Source organism: Marmota marmota, unplaced genomic scaffold (genome assembly GCF_001458135.2).
Source record: "Marmota marmota marmota unplaced genomic scaffold, marMar, whole genome shotgun sequence".
Lineage (NCBI taxonomy): Eukaryota > Metazoa > Chordata > Mammalia > Rodentia > Sciuridae > Marmota > Marmota marmota.
The window spans coordinates 13,861,601-13,878,176 of NW_026000196.1; the positions used below are offsets into that span (position 1 = coordinate 13,861,601).

Genomic DNA, 16,576 nt, shown 5'->3' on the forward strand with positions numbered 1-16,576 from the left:
AGAGACAGGGCTGTGTTTGGTGATCCCATTGACTCCAGTTCCGCTGGAGAGAAAGATTGATAAAGCCAAGCAATCGGAGTTATTTCCTATGCATGAAATTGATTAAATGCTTCACTAAATGGCTTATAAATTTGCTTCTTATATTTCTGTCACCCACTGAAAAGATTACAGAAACTCTGCATATAACCATGTTGTATACAATACCAAATTACAAAAGGTTGTAAAAACTAATGTTTTGTTTAAAGTTTTGAGCAGGACCATATGCCTTCAGTGACCTTGAGTAAGCTATTTTAATTCAAAACATTTCAAAGAATATAAAGGGGAGAAATATTCAACTACATAACAAACCAGACGAGCAGTTGGGTAGATCTCGGTTCACTTGCTGAACTTCTGCTCCTTTCTGCCAGGGTGCAAAGCGAATCCCTTCATGCAAGCGCCTTGTGCCTGGAAAGCTGGGAAGCACATGTGGTGTCAACAGGGATATATTTACAAAGGAGATGGGGAAAAAAAAACCATTAAGACCTCCCAAAGTCGAGTCTGCTCTATTATTTTTAGTTCAGGACACATCCTAATGAGTTCTGCGTCTTGTATAGGCTCCTAGGACTGCGTAGAAAGATGACAAATATTAGCAGGGATGGGTGGGATTTTCTCATTTTAGGGTTTTGTTTTGTTTTGTTTTTAATGTTTACACATCTTTCAAATGTCAGTGGCATTCCATTCTGTCTCCCATGCGAGAATTCCTCCTAACTATTGTGTAACGATGGGGGGAGGGGTGCACTGAGCCCTAGAAGCAATTTATAGGCAAGCAGGTGACCTGCAGATGTAACTTGGGAAACCTGCCCCTTTCTTAACATGGCCTTAAAAGTACCTTCACTTCTACAGGGAAAATGATATTCTTTCATAACATTTATAAGACACCACGTCCTCAGCAAGAATTAACATTTGGCATTAATGCACAGTTCTGGCAGTAACTTCAAGAGAAAAAAATTTTACAACCAGTGATGTGCTTAAAATCCCCACTGGCCTGATCTCCCTAGAATACACCCCCAAACTCCATCACCTTCAGAAATAGCCAGCTTAGGGACAAAGAGGACTGCCACAGTCATGGCCACCTGGAACCTAGTGAGGTGGAAAGGACAAGGACAATATTGTCCATGAAAGGGGGTAAAAATACTTTTCAACATCAGGCTCAGTCAGAGACACATCTCCTTTTGCATGTAGTTTCTGGTTATAAGGAATCAGGATGAAATTATCCTTCATATATAAAAACACAGTGTAATCTCATTAGTAAAACCCAAGTTTTTTTCTTCCTTTTTCTTTTCTTTTATATAATGAGTACCTATTCTGGGAGATATGCCAACAACTCAGGGATAATTTAGCCAGACCATCAACAGCAAGACAACTTATTTAACTCTTTGGTGATGGTCACATGAACCTTCTTATTGGCTTAAAGCCACCACATAAGTAATCCTGATGCCAGATACAGAGGATTTAATGAATTATAATAAAAAGTTTCTTTGCTATAAAACACAAAGAACTCACTTCTTTATATAGATATTTGCTATATTAAATATTTGAACTCATGAGTCCTCAAAGTTGATCCTGAGACAGAAATTCTATAAGATTGCTCTTTATAAAAAGGTTTTGATGATCAAATCCTTTGAGTGAGCTCTTCTGGAGATGCACAGTGCATGGGTAGCCCCACTGGACACAATCCTACCTTATTCACTTTAGCCTACTGTTTCTCACTTGACACCAGACATTCATTTATTTATTTTTTTGTATTAATGCTTAGAATCATATTCTTTGAAACATATTCTGTGGAATATTGATTTAAACTAGGGCTTATCTAGCAAACTAGTCCATCTCTTGTGAAAGATTATCAAACTCCCCTTCAGGAAGACTCTTAACCAAAATAAAAGAAGTTTCTACCCCTGCTACAAGAAGATGGTTGCCATGTACCTTCTCATCATATGTCAACTTTGGGCCAGCCATATCACTCTTCTCTCCTGATGAAAGCAGGTAAATATTAAAAATAAAAACAGTAGATCTCATTCATCTATACAAAGAGCCTCGTGGGCTTCCCAAATGGCATATAATGCCCAGACAAATATTAGTTATACATCAAACCAAAGCTTCATTTTCCTTATGGATTCCCGTTTTCTTTTCTTTTCTTTTCTTTAAAAAATGTTTACAAATCCACCCTCCTTTTCTGTTTTAAAGAATAGACTAGATCTATGTTTATCCTTCCCTTTTTGTAATCAAGATCATTCAAGAAAATCCAGCAGTGTACAAATGAATGAACATGACATGATTATAAAGATAATCTTGGATCAACCCTAATTTAATTTTTTTAAGTAAATCATTTGCAAACTTTACCCTGCCAACTAGTTGGAGAGAAAAATTGTCCACGAAGGGCCCAAAAGTCAGAATCTTAATTTTAAAACCCAAGTGTCAAACTGCAAAGTGCATCAGAACCACCTGCAGACTGCTTCAAGCAGATTTTGGGGAAGGGCCTGAGCATTTGCATTTCTCACAAGCTCCTAGCTGATACTGAGGCTGCTGGGCTGGCAATCACAACTGTATAGCAGTTCTCTCACCTGCCTGATCAGCATTACCTGGAGCCTTTGTGAAAATCACCAAGCCGTAGCAGCCCTACTCCCAGACTCCTGGGATGAAATCGCTAGGAAGGAGATTCGGGAATCTGTGTTTTTAATAAATTCCTTAAGTGATTCAGATCATTCAGGTCTGAGGTCCTTCAGACAGAGAAGCTGGGCTTGGCTTTTAGATCAGGACCTCAGGTCTTAGACCCTTGTCTGCCTCTGTGCACCAGGACTCTCCCCACTAGATGTCTGAAGACACGTGAATGCCTCATGCAATAACTTGTCCAGTAATTGGTATATTGATTGCTAATGTCATCATGTTTTAGTATATATAAACCCCTCACTCTATTACACAGCCCCCAACAATCCAAAAAGCCATTGTTTATTCATTGTGACTCCCAAACTGGCTCTTGTCGGCTCCTGCTGGAGGGCTTGCTGATAAAAATCAGCAGATGATTGGACGCACACATTCTTAACATGACTGACCCATGACATCTCAGAGGGCAGCCGAGAGCCTGTCATTACAGCACAATACTTTTCTTTCTTCCTCCTTATCTAGCCCAGATGATTTTGAGATTTTTATTAACTCATTAATGACTGAAGATGTCATTAGAGCCAATGCAAAGGGCTTTTTAAAATTTTTCTTTCTTTTTTTTAAGTGGGAATAAATGCACAATTTGTGGGGGTGGGGGGAGATGGGGGATGGGCTCATAGATGAAACAGTAAGACAAACCAAGTGGAGAGACTTACTTTATTAGAATTTGAAATCAGATTGACGGGGACTGGGATTGAAAATCTGCAGACAGAAATATCAACTTGCTTCAGAAACACATTGGAGAAGAATGGGGCATTCAATAAAGGAAATAGTGGCCCATAAAATCCAGCAATTTCTATTGTGTTGTGGATCAAATCATTTCAAGCTAACAGCTAAATAAAAAAATTTCTTTTTTGGTGTAAGGCTACTAAAACCTTTAAATGTTTCTTAACCTACACAGTCATTAAACCATATCTTGTTTCTGCGTGCCTTTAATTTTCACATCTGCAGAATTGCTTTTAAAAATCAAATTAGATCTTTTGAAGGCACTTAAATTGCAACAACCTTATGTTTTTTCATATACTCTTGGGCTTCAGCCTTTTCATCTGGGTTGTGTGTCCAATTAATGGGATATCTCAAGGAAGCACTAATCATTTTGAAAACTTGAGACTATAAAAAGCAAGCAGACTATTTTCATTATAACTGATTGGATTGAGAATAGGCTACAGAGGAAATGTTCAATAATTATGATAACTTTTTAGATGAGATCACACACACACACACACACACACACACAATGTCAATTACATAAGGTGCTTTTCACTGCTACAAAGTCTTTGAAGTTCAGTTTCACGTGATTTCTCTTTGGGGTTCATTCCTGGGCATGTCAGAAGGCTGCCGAGAGTGGGTTTACACTGATTTTATCAGCTTGGATAATTCATTTGGCAAAGGAAACGTCTATTACTAGATGTAACTCATATGTTACTAAGTGTTTACTAAATTTTACTATTGTCAAAACACAGAGCCTCAAAAAAACATGGGGAAACTATTCCCTAAGAGAGAAAATGGTTGTCTCCAGACCTAAAAAGATTTTTGCTCAAATAAATGTCTAAACTATAATCAAGATTTACATATGCTTTAAGCCAAGTTTTTTCCTTAAATCACCTAATTGCATTTTTTTTATCTACTTGCATGATGTAGAGTTTTATTCATTATATATTATGTTAAATAAAATAATTAGTGTTTTCAGATTAGTTGAATGCAATAATTTTATCTAATTTCATAATAATGGTACTGAGTTTCTTTTTTCACCTTTCTATACACCCAGATGAAACCCAGGAAGGGGGGATGAGTTAAAAACCCAGATGTTTTTAAATTTCCAGATGTGTAAGTGTCAAGTAAACAAAACATGGGCGTTTTTTAGTACTATTTTTCCTTTTTTTATCCAGATGTTTGGTGTCATATAGACACAGCCTTTATCTTTTTAGTCACAACCACAGTGTTTTAAAACATCATTTGCCAATATCTGAAGTCTTTCTTCACAGAATCATTTCTAAAAATCCTATTTAATTCTCTCACAGGGAAAGCAAGGATATATTTTTCAGGAACTTAAGTCTAATGTCCAATAGTCTTATAATACAAGAATACTATCCAGAATTGTACCCAAGTTGTTATCAAAACATTTCATATCTGCATTTTTAAAATGATGAAGTATAATTCAGCTTAAATGAAGGGAATCGACAACTTACTTTTAATTGACATGCATGTTCTAATTTCAGTTCTAGTAAGCCATGTCAAAGTCACAGACTCTCGGGGGTAAATGACAACCATCTTTTCAGTAGGCTTCCTTCCCAATCTATTCACTCACTACTAAATCCTAAAATAGACTACAGTTGTCCCTTCATATCCATGGGCTAGGCATCTGCAGATTCAATCAACCATGGATCAAAAAGTGTTCAGGAACAAATGTGTATGTACTAAATATGTATAGACTTTTTCTTGCTATTATTCCCTAAACAATGCAGGATAGCAACTATTTACCTAATATTTACATTGTATTAGGTATTAAAAGTCACCCAGAGATTTCCAGGTCTCTTCAGTGTCAGGAGGGATACCGGGGATTGAACCCAGGGTTATTATCTGCATTTTTATGTGCATTTTAACCACTGAGCAACATTCCTAGCCTTTTTAATTTTTTTTATTTTTGTTTTGAGACAGGGTCTTACTAAGTTGCTGGCCTCTAACTGGTGAGCGTCCTCCCTCAGCCTCCCAAGTGGCTTGGATTACAGACGTGCACCACCACTCCTGGTGAGATGATTTAAAATATATAGGAGGATATATGTAGATTATATGCAAATACTACACTCTTTTATACAAACAACTTGAGCATCCACAGATTTTGATATCCTTGAAAGTCCTGATGACTCAATTTGAAATTTTAAGAACAATTTCTGCTCTGTGACTTTGGGTACATTAAAGTACAGACCTAAGGATCTAGAGGCTTGATGGTGAGCCTCAGCATTTTCATTTTCTTTGTGACCTTAAGCCAGTCAATCACTTTACCTCTGAGCCTCCATTTTTCTCTTCTTTAAAATGGAAATAGGGCTGGGGGTGTAGCTCAGTGGTGGAGCTCTTGGATAGCATTCATGTGGCCCTGGGTTGGACCCTTACCTGTGGATAAAGAAAAAAAAAAGGAAATAATAACCTGAGAATCTGATGAAATAACTCTGCAGAGTCAAAATGTTTTATAAAAATAAAATTATTATTAATATACAAAATATTTTAACATTAATTTTATAAAGCATTGTTATAAAAATAGTATCACTATGAAAAAGTGTCCTTGTTATGAATATGGAATCCAAGGGCTCACAGGAGAGATATCCATGCTGAAGAGAGCTGGAAAACTATTGAGTCTTTATAAATTATATACCAGAATGACTAAACCAGACTCTAACTCACTTTGCTTTGGTGCTTTGCCTATTTGAATCCAAGAACCAGTTTTGGCACTGTTCTTTGTATTATAAGATAGACAAATTATCAAGCCCCAGATTTTTCTCTGACTGCAGAAGAGTGCTTCTGCCAATCTAGGACCCTATTCTTGGCTGACTGGTGGACTTGACTTTTCTGCACTCATACACGACCTTCCCTCCTGGTTAATGGCAAAGACTCCTGCCTTTGCAAATAGCAATTCTGTGGCAGCTGAATGTCCCTACAGGCCTCATGGTGCCTGTCATGGGAGATTGCTTTCAGGTATTTTGGTTATTGGTAAGCTGTCATCAAAGATCAAGCTTTTGGGCAATCTTCCTCCCCACAATATAACAAGGTTTCTAAGTGAGAAATAAACTCATGTGCTGAGATGCTAACCACTAAAAATCTTTCAGATACTGTAATTTTATGCTTTTTTGTAATAGTTCCAAGATTTTTGGAAAAGACATCAAAACTTTTTGAGTTGTACATTGAAGTTATTGAAAGAATGGTGAAATACAGAAAAGGGGAATAAAATAAACCAAGGGAAAATACTTTAGTTCATTATCATTTTTTAAAAATAATAATCATTGTCATGTCAAAATGCTACAATTCAAAGCTCACCATGGGGGAACTCATCTCAAAGTTTAGTCCAACTCCATCTCCCATGATATGCCTATAATGAAGATGGAATGAAAAATCAAGTTTCAGTTCTTCAACTTTGAAAGTCGCAAATCACTCATTAGCATGTTGCTCCTGTTTGAACACTTGCTTCAAAGAGCCAGAAATCAATACAAAAGGAAACAATAATAATAAAAGGAAAGATTTCTACCACCATAATAGGGAAAGGTGTGTGAGCTGGAAGAGAGCACAGTACAGAAACCCATGACAAGTCATGATAAATGGGTCGTTATAAAATTCATGTTTAGGCAGCACCAGGCCGGGGATAATGCCATTCGTCATGGCAACACTAGGCCGCTAATGAGCCCTCATTGCATATTCATGTACACGGTGGTTCTTCTCTCCCTCCCACCCTGAGCTAGTGCCTGGAAATATCTCTACCTCAAGCAGAAGCTCAGCCTAGGCCTTCTTCTTCTCCTTCTTTTCTTTTTTTTTTTTTTTATTTGTTATGTTGCAGCAATTACACTGTAAAAGTGCTGCCCAAGATTGATTGCTCTGATCTGTAGTTCAATTGTAAATTAGAATACACATCCCCCCAGGGACACACGGCCCCTATTTGTGATTAAGAAAAAAGCCCCATAATAGACTAATAGCTAAAGTTCTCTCTCTTTTACTTTCAGGCAATTAGCTTGATGAAATGGCCTCTTTTTGTGTACCCTGGAAGTGTAAACCGATATCATAATGAAGTATATGATGTTTATTCTATTATTCTCACCTTGCCGGGTATGCAGGAATGCATAAGTAATAGCTGCTTTGTCTAGTACATTTACTGATTCACGAGTAAACTATTTCTTAAAGATGCAGTGTGTGCTTTCTGAGCTTGAGTTAAGCAACCCCAACTGTGGGTTAACCTTCATGCAAAGGACTCTACTCAAGAGGAGGGAAATGGATTTCAAAGGTAGTGGTGAGAGCAGTACCCTGATATTCAAGAGGCATCTGGCCAAGAGGGTTGCTCTGAATGGATGAGGTGCAAAGTACAAATGCCAGCATTCAGGCACTGGGCACTTTGGAAAAATGTCCAGCAGTTACTTTGTGCCCAGCAAGCAATGTTGTGTATTTCATCTTCCCAATTAGTTTTGGATCACCTACTCAGCCTCTCCTTGGGTGGATGAATCTTCTCCTACACAGTGGTTATTTGGTCATCTTTTAGTGGATTATTCCTCCCACCTCAAAATAAAATTTATCTTTTCAACTGGATCTTGTAAGTTTCTCATGGCAAGAGAATGTTAGCATCCTACATGTACCTACTGACTGAAGTTTTGACCAGAGAACCAACGAATCCAATCACTTATAGTTGGTGCATTACCAAAGCCATCTGTGTAATAGTTTAGTATTTGTTTCCTTTTTGTTCCTGAGGATCTTGAGATTAGATAGAGAAAAAAAAATGATGCCCCAAATGATAAGATAGAAAAAACAGAAATAGAAGAAAAAAATAAATAAATTGTTTTATGGCAGGTTACTTATGAAGATGTTAATTACTGTTCTGATTCTACATTTCAGTTCCCTGCCAGTCATAAATAGCCCAGTTTGTTTTACCTACCAAATGCTTCCTAAATTTATGTTATCTAAAAAAAAATCAATCCCTGTCTTCTTTTTTTTATTATTTGTTTTAATTAGTTACACATGACAATACAATGATCTTGACATATCATACATTTGAATCAGATGGGGTATAATTTCTCATTTTTTGAGAGAATCTCTGTCTTCTTTGTTATGATATAATTTTCTAAAAACTCAAATCCAATTTGAGTTTTTAGAAAATTATTTTATATCAAAAAGATCTTAATGGTTTTTAATACTGACTTTGATGTACTTTTTTCTGGTACTGGGTATTAAACCCAGGGGCACTCCATCACTGAATCACATTCCAAGGTCTTTTTTATGTTTTGTTTTGAGATAGATTCTCTCTAAGTTGCAGAGGCTGACCTCTAATTTATAGATCTGCTGCCCTAGCCTTTGGAGTCACCGGGATTACAGGTATATACCACTGCACCCAGATGATCTACATTTTTAGATTTGTCATATTTTCATATTAATTTTTAAGAGTCTTTGGTTATATGTAAATGAGGTTTAATTTCCCCTAGTTTCTCTAGGTACTGCCAGGTTAAATAAAACATTTGAAGGCAAGTTTGTTACTATATTCTGGGAAGAAATTCTAATGCTAACTAATTTACAAATATAGCCCAAAAAGAGCTACCAGAAAATAGTTCATAAACATTCACTTTATACCTTCCTTACTCAAAATCAAAACTTTCTATCTATCTTCATCTCGGAGGCTTACTTTTAAGCTTTATAACTTTCAACTACCTTCTAAATTATAAACCTGCAACACAATAAGTAAATTTTCATTGCTCTTAGAAATGTTCAATGTCTCACTATACTGCCATATTAGAAATATGTCATTGTGAACTTCCAAATGACATTGAGCTGGGAAGGTCTCCTCCATTCAACTTATATCACCTGTCACGTTTTTTCAAGGTATACTTTTTCTATGTGGTACCTAAAAATGTTCATGTCGTGGAAGTAGAGAGCAGCTGGCTGCAGGGGCACATGCCTGTAGTCCTGGCTCCTCAGGAGGCTGAGGAAGGAAGTTGGAATGTTCGAGGCCATCCTGAGCAACTTAGCAAGAACCTACTTCAAAATAAAATTTAAAGAAAGGGCTGGGGTTGTTTCTCCTTGCTGGAGCACTTGCCTATCATACATGAGGTTCTAGGTTCAATCCCCAGGGAAGACCAGTGCCTAGGGGAAAAAAAATAGTAGAGGGTGAAATAGTGGTTACCAGAGGCTGGGGAAGGAGGTATGGGAAGAGATTAGCCAATAGGCAAAAAGGTACAGTTAACTGGAAGGAATAAGTTCTAGTGTTCTATAGGATGACAACAGATCAACAGATAACAATCATATATTGCATATTTCAAAATGGCTACAGGAAAGTATTTTGGAGGTTCTCACATTGAAGAAATGATAGTGCTTAAGGCGATGGATAAATTAATAACCTGATTTAATCCTAACATAATGTATTCATGTTTCAAACTGTCACATTGCACACTGTGAATGTATACACTTATTAGGTGACAATTGAAAAAAAATAAAATCCTTCAAGAGTATACTGATTCTAAAACATCTAATGCTTCTTTTTCATGATGTTTGGAGTTCTTTCATATAAGTTACCTTAGGTAAATAATCCTATCAGATGAATGAGCTAATCAATTTTATTACTACCCCAAAGTGAGTGGAGAGAAACTGAGGGTCAGAGAAGTTATATGACTTGCATGAAGTCACACATTTGTAAATGCAAAATTGGGTCTTGTGCCCAGGGCTTTGCCTCTAAAGGCTGACCCCCATGTGGAATGTAGTACTGCCTCTTCCCTGGCTGCACACCCACTACCCGCAGAAGCTCTTTAGAATGTCATAGCTCTCCACATAAACAAGTCTTGTGATCTAGATATATATCTGGGAAAGATTAACAAACTGATTTAAATACACATACACACACACACACACACACACACGCATATCTTGATTAAAAACCTAGAAAGAAAGTCATGAAATTTATACTATATCATTACTTACTACCTAAATAAGGTAGAAAATCTAGGATAGGTTACAACATACACTGGGTACATCTCAGCCATGAATTGAAGTCATTATCTAGACTATTCAAATTTGAGGGTTCAGGGGTTGACCACTCTTCTCATAGTTCATGAATTGAATATTCTAAGAGACATGAGTTTTTATGTCCAGATATTTAGTTGAGTTTTTTTCAGCAAACAACCCACAGGTCTTTGCTGACATCAATTCCTCGACCGCATCCTTAGCTCATGCTACATAGCCCTATCTCCCCAACCCTCAGCACCAACGTAGATGCAGGATGCAGCTTAAAAATCAATTCTCTTCAGACATGTCCCCTGACTTCTATCCCTTTCTTCCTGTTCCAAATACAGGGATGTTTATCTCCACAATGAGCCTCCTTCACCCAGTAATGACCTTTCTCTTCTTGAAGCTAGTGAAGACCAGATTTGGATCTCAAATGCAGCAGATATATACTCTCTCCAGGAGGCATGGGCCTGTTTCCCATGATACCTCCCAAGCTCAATACTGCTGTGTGAAAAAAAAAAAAAAAAAAAAAAAGCCATGCTCAGAACTCTTTAGTAAAGCAGCTTTAGGCTACTCTTTGCAAAGAAATAGCCACCATTTCAGGCAGAGTTGAGCATTCAATGCATGGTTTTGTCCTTGTTGGAGTGGTCTTGAGATGAAAACTATAACAAATAGTACATCCAAAGCAGAAGCCACTGGAATAGACAAAATCATGTCAACCATAGCTTCTCACAAGAAACTACAGCTGCCTGAATTTGAGAATGAGAAAACCCCAGAAGTGAGTCCAAAATGAATGAGCCCAGAATAGCATATAAATACTTCTAAATCTCAGATGTAGCATTACCTACAGTTACAGGGGGAAAAAGGGGTATATGTCATTTTTTTTTACCTATTCATTTAATAACTTATTTAACCAATACCTATTGAGCCTTAAGAAGATAATCATAAAGTAGACACCATCCTTTCCCTCATGGAACTTACAGTTTAATAGGGGAAACTAATATTCTGTATTCACACCACTGAATATAAAACAGCATACTCTACTATGTGCACAAAGTGTAAGTAAGGATAAAGTGGGACATACAGTGGAGACAATGTGTATATATATATATATATATATATATATATATATATATATATATACGCTTTATTGGCAGAAAATCTTGAAATAGAAGCCTGAAGAATGGGGCTATAGATGAAGGTATTGAGAACGGGCTAAGTATTCCTGGAAACAGTGTGGTAAGCTAAAGGAACCTTAAACAGGCCAGCATGGCCAAGCCACCAGGAAATGATGAGAGAATGGAAAGTGAAGAGGCTCAGGTACGGACATAAGTGTTCAAGGATAGGTGGGGCCTTGTAGACTTTACTGTTAGGTAGGAATTTTGGAAGCCACTCAAGTCCAATGCAAAGCAACTGAAAGTTTTAAGCAGGAAATACACGTAATCAGATCTCAAAAGCCTACTTAATGATGGTGTTATCCTGTTTTGAATAAAGATCCTTAATTTGTTAGGCTAGAAATATACAGCAGTTTCTCCATCACCAGCTACCAACCACACTCAAGGGAATATCACACCCTGTGTGTACCCTACATGTGCATAACACATTCAAGGAAACCACATCTCCTTTACTGCTAGTAAGAAGATTCTCTCTCTTTCCACCTCATGACCTCTGTGAGCCTAATATCAGGTCTTCCAGCATCTAGTGGGAAAGATCTGCTATGAGGTATGATATCAAAGAGTCTTTGAATCAGCTCTAATAAACAATGACTGCTCTTATGATAGGAAGCCATCTGCTCAAATGCAAGTGCTAGAAGATCCCATATAAGATCTTATGAAGTGGAGTGAGACCTTGGTCCAAAGATCACATTAAGATCTCAACATCTTGAGATGCTGACCTTGACCATTTGAGTCACTTTCCTAAACCCCTTGATCTGATTAGGACCCACCAGCTCAGAACCACAACCCCCTGTCAGTGTGTGCTGTTATCATTGCTTTTCTCCTCCACTTTACAGTAAGCTCCATAAGATTAAGGAAAAAAAAAAAAGGCATGCTTCTCATTCACCACTTTTTTCCTAATGCCTGGCACAGTGCTGAGCACCTTTAGGTGCTTACAGTGTTTGTTTATTTCATTTGTGTTATGGTATGCAACGTTATATTGTACTTGTGAACTTTTTTCAATCTCCTCCTGTGAGTTCTTTGAGAGCAGAGTCCGTGTTTCCACCTTTTTATCTCCAGTTTATCAAAGGGGCTGGCTCACAGTTGGCACTTGATATAGGGTTGATTATTTTATTAGTTCATTAATGGAAAGAGAAAGCAATTAAGTATAAAGAAACTTCATTAATGCAACCAGCTCTACCTCCTCATTAGTCAACCACAAGATGCATAAAACCACATCATCTAAGAATCTCGCATACCATCGATATTCATTGTTGAGAGATGCTCCCTTAAGACTGCTCTATCAGGGATGAGGATGTGGCTCAGTGGGAAAGTTCTTACCTAATATGTGCAAAGCCATTTCTAGCACCTCAAAAATAAAGAATTTCTGGTATTTTATGCACTTCTACCTGTTTTTTATGTACTTCTACACCCATAAAAGAGTGCCTATAAAAACTGAAATTTGAATAAGATCTCTCACTGAGTTATAGTATTGAATCAATTTCCCACCTTGACAATGTACTATGGTTAAGTGAGATGTTATCTTCAAGGGAAACTAGATAGTGAGAACAAAGAGATCTTTCCAAATCATTTTTACAACTTCTTATGAGTCTTAAACTATTTTAAAATTAAACATTGTAATTGTTAAGCAAATGTTTTTTTTATTTTTACATTTTTTATATTTTTATTTGTATATGTTCCTTGAATATCTAAGAAAGATAAGAATGATTACATGATATAATCACATATTACACTGCATACAGGAATGGTATGTACCCTAATTCTAAGCACTTCTTGTTTTTGTATGGCTCACTTGGCATCTAAAATATGGTGGGAAGCCAGGCATGATGGTGCACACTTATAATCCCAGTAGCCTTGGAGGCTGAAGCAGGAGGATTGCAAATTTAAAGCTAGCCTCAACAACATAACAAGGCCCTAAGCAACTTAATGAGACCCTGTTTCAAAATAAAATATAGAAAGGTGCTGGGGATATTGCTCAGCAGTTAAACATCTATGGGCTCAATCCCTGGTACCAAAAATAAATAAATAAATGGACAAAATTAAGTTTGATGGGAGCGGTCTGGAGATATAGTTCATTGGTAGAGTGCTTGCCCAGTATGCATGAGGCCCTTGGTTTGATCTTCAACACTGAATAAAATTAGATAAATAAATGGATTATCTTTGTCTGATTCAAACATATCTGCAAAATGATATTTCCATAAACACAGTACCAAGAGTTATAATCTTCTCTTCCTCTCTTTTCCTACCTGGTAAATAACAAGCATTTTTGCTCTCTTCTGCATATTAGAGGGTTTGGAAGACAGAAAGAAATTACAAGCTACAGGGATTAGTTAGCAAAATTTTATAAGAAGTCAGAATGCCTTAAACTTCTTTCCACCTAGAATTGTCCTTTTGAAAATAACGCCAATTTTAGGGGGAAAAAAGGTGTTTTAAATAAATATTCATTTAAATAAATAAATTGGTTGGGACTGTAGTTCAGTGGTAGAGAACTTGCCTAGCACACACAAGGCCCTGGGTTTGACCCCCAATCCCACAAAAAGTAAACAATTAAAATAAAATATTGTTGATGTTCACACTCTACCAGTGTTATTGGAGATTTTAAATTACATGTCTAAGATTTCACTGTTGGTTACATTAATAACAATGTGGGTTATCTCATCAAAAATCTAAAGCATAGTCATTGATTTTTTTCTACTATCTGGGAGATCTGAAAACCACCAGCAATATATCCATGTATGTATAGCACATGGTAAAAACTGCTTAAACATGTAAGTTCAACAAGGACTCTCTTACATAAAGAACTACAGTTTTCAATACCATCTAGTTAATACACTTCCTATAGTCAATAGGATGAAAACTATTTAAAACACTATGAATATCATAAATATAAAGTCAAGTTCAAAGATGAATGGCATGCCTCCATTTTCTTCCTTCTTTTTCTGGAACATGAAAACTCTTTAGTAGATCCGTCTGAGAAGCGTGTGTGCTCAAGATTCCCATAGTGGTGTGACAACTTAAAAACTTTAGTTTCTGTAAAACTAGTTGACCTTAAGCTATGGCATGGTAGCTTCATCTTAGAGACCCACCGGTGTGTCCAGAAGATGATCTGAAGGATACAGTGTGGTAACAGGTGCAGGAGAAAGGTGCCTCTGTTTGCTGAAATAGCTCTCCAGGGAAGGGCATCCAGCCTTACTTCTTCAGAGCAACACCCATGAGCTGTAAAGACAAAATATCACTTAGTAAAGAAATAGGATGGACTGGGATGTAGCTGAGTGATAGAGTGATTGCCTAGCATGTGTGAAGACTGGGGTTCAATCCCTAGAAAAAATGGAGAAGAAGGGGAAATACACACAGGCATGCTTTAGTAAGACAGTTTGGCTGTTGGACAAACAGTTTGAAATCAAAGAGGAAAATCTATAATTACCTCTGGTTCTATCTGAGACATTTCATCCACACAATCTTTTGTGCAGCAGAAATAAAGCTTGATTCCAAAGAAAACCCACTTTAAAATATCCCAAAAGAAATAAAATGCCTTCAAGATCTTGCAGCTCTTTAATGCTTGCTGTGGGCCAAATCTTGCAATTAGAATCAGTCACTTTAAGTGCTGAAGTCGTATAACGCTAATAGATCACTTTATAATGTGAGCAGTTTTTAAAAGTCGTATTTAATTTTCCATTATTACTGTACTGAATGCTGGTTGTGTCTGTCTATTCCATTATGGATTCTGAGGTCCGTGGAGGGGACAGATTGCTGTTTGCTGGGCCATTGCTCAATTCTGGCTCTAATTCTCAGAGACCTGAATGAGGACTTTAAACTAGACCATATTTCGGCTGTCTTCACGAGTGTTTATTTTTACTTCCAAACCAAACGATGAGGGCTCTTTTTTTTGTTTCATAATTATTTTATTTTTAAAAAAATACAGATTGAGGCAAAAGCCACAGTGGCCTGTTGTATGCACAGTGTCTGAGTGTGTGTGTGCGGGTTCACACAAGTGTGTGGTTTTCTTTAAGAAAAAGAAATGAACCAGAAAATAAGCCCTTAACAGTAACCTAAGAAATAAAACAAAATCATTTACAACACATGGGACTGTAGCAGGATATGTCAAGATTAGATGGTTTAAGGGAGCTATCCTGAATGTGGAAGCAATTATAATGAAATTCATGACTCATTAGCAAACATTCCATATTGTGTTTCTCATTTCTGGGTCAATGTAACTAGGAAATATAGACTTAAGATTGAGATGTTTCATTGACTTCAGTGCTAGATTATAGATAGTTGGGGCCATACAATGACAGAAAGCAAAGGCTTCAGGGTTTTGTAGTTCTTAATTTCTCAGATGTAGGCAATTTGGTCCTGAAGGTAAATATGAAAACATAACTTCAAAAATGTATGGGTAAGCATTAAGTTGGTTACAGAAGGGTTGTCTGTAAATGGAAAGTAAGAATTACCTGGTGCAAATGTGTACTGGCGGATGTCGGTGGGGATTTTGTGTGCATGCTGCTTGGTATGCAAAATGGCTGGTGAACTCAAGTACCAAATACTGTATGTAATGGGAACCAGATGTCGAACAGAGAGAGAAAAATATTTTATAGCAATAAATGTGACATTGACTCTTAAAGGGTTTGCTGTTTATAACAACTTCTTGGTCTTACTTTTCCTTGTATTTGAAAATAATTTCAAGTAGATGGTGTAAGGAAATTATTCTATCTTTAAGAAAAAAGAGTATTTAACTTGCCACTAACTTCTAAAAATGTGTACATGAGGAGAAATGATCTGAAAAAGATAATCTTGGAATTCATTCATTTACCAAGGCATTGTGCTCAGCAATGCAAAAAAATATATATATGAAAGCAAATAAAGAATAATTCCTCCTGCCCTTAAGGAACTCAAAATACCCTAGATGTGATAAGAGGCAAACAGCTGTTAGGGTACATGACACAAGCAGGACCTGGGGAAAAGACACAGAGTACTCTGAGAATTTAAAGGAGGAGGAAAAAATTCCATAGCTGGCAGGCTCCATAAAG

At 37.0% G+C, this 16,576-nt stretch overlaps 1 long non-coding RNA gene across 50 annotated transcripts in view; it reads right to left on the minus strand.

Annotated features, from left to right (window-relative positions):
* LOC107148511 overlaps positions 1–16,576 on the minus strand; it is a 108,203-nt gene that overhangs the window by 43,082 nt on the left and 48,545 nt on the right. For 30 of the 50 annotated variants that reach the window (XR_007342905.1, XR_007342882.1, XR_007342917.1 and 27 more), the window contains 6 exons: positions 6,727–6,778; positions 5,701–5,808; positions 3,354–3,399; positions 1,963–2,009; positions 1,061–1,119; positions 349–452 (listed from right to left, as the gene is read on the minus strand). This is a non-coding gene — a long non-coding RNA (uncharacterized LOC107148511). Of the gene's footprint in view, positions 1–348; positions 453–1,060; positions 1,120–1,962; positions 2,010–3,353; positions 3,400–5,700; positions 5,809–6,726; positions 6,779–14,638; positions 14,769–16,576 lie in introns of all 50 variants that reach the window. The other 20 variants (XR_007342892.1, XR_007342891.1, XR_007342901.1 and 17 more) reach the window with 15 other exon arrangements.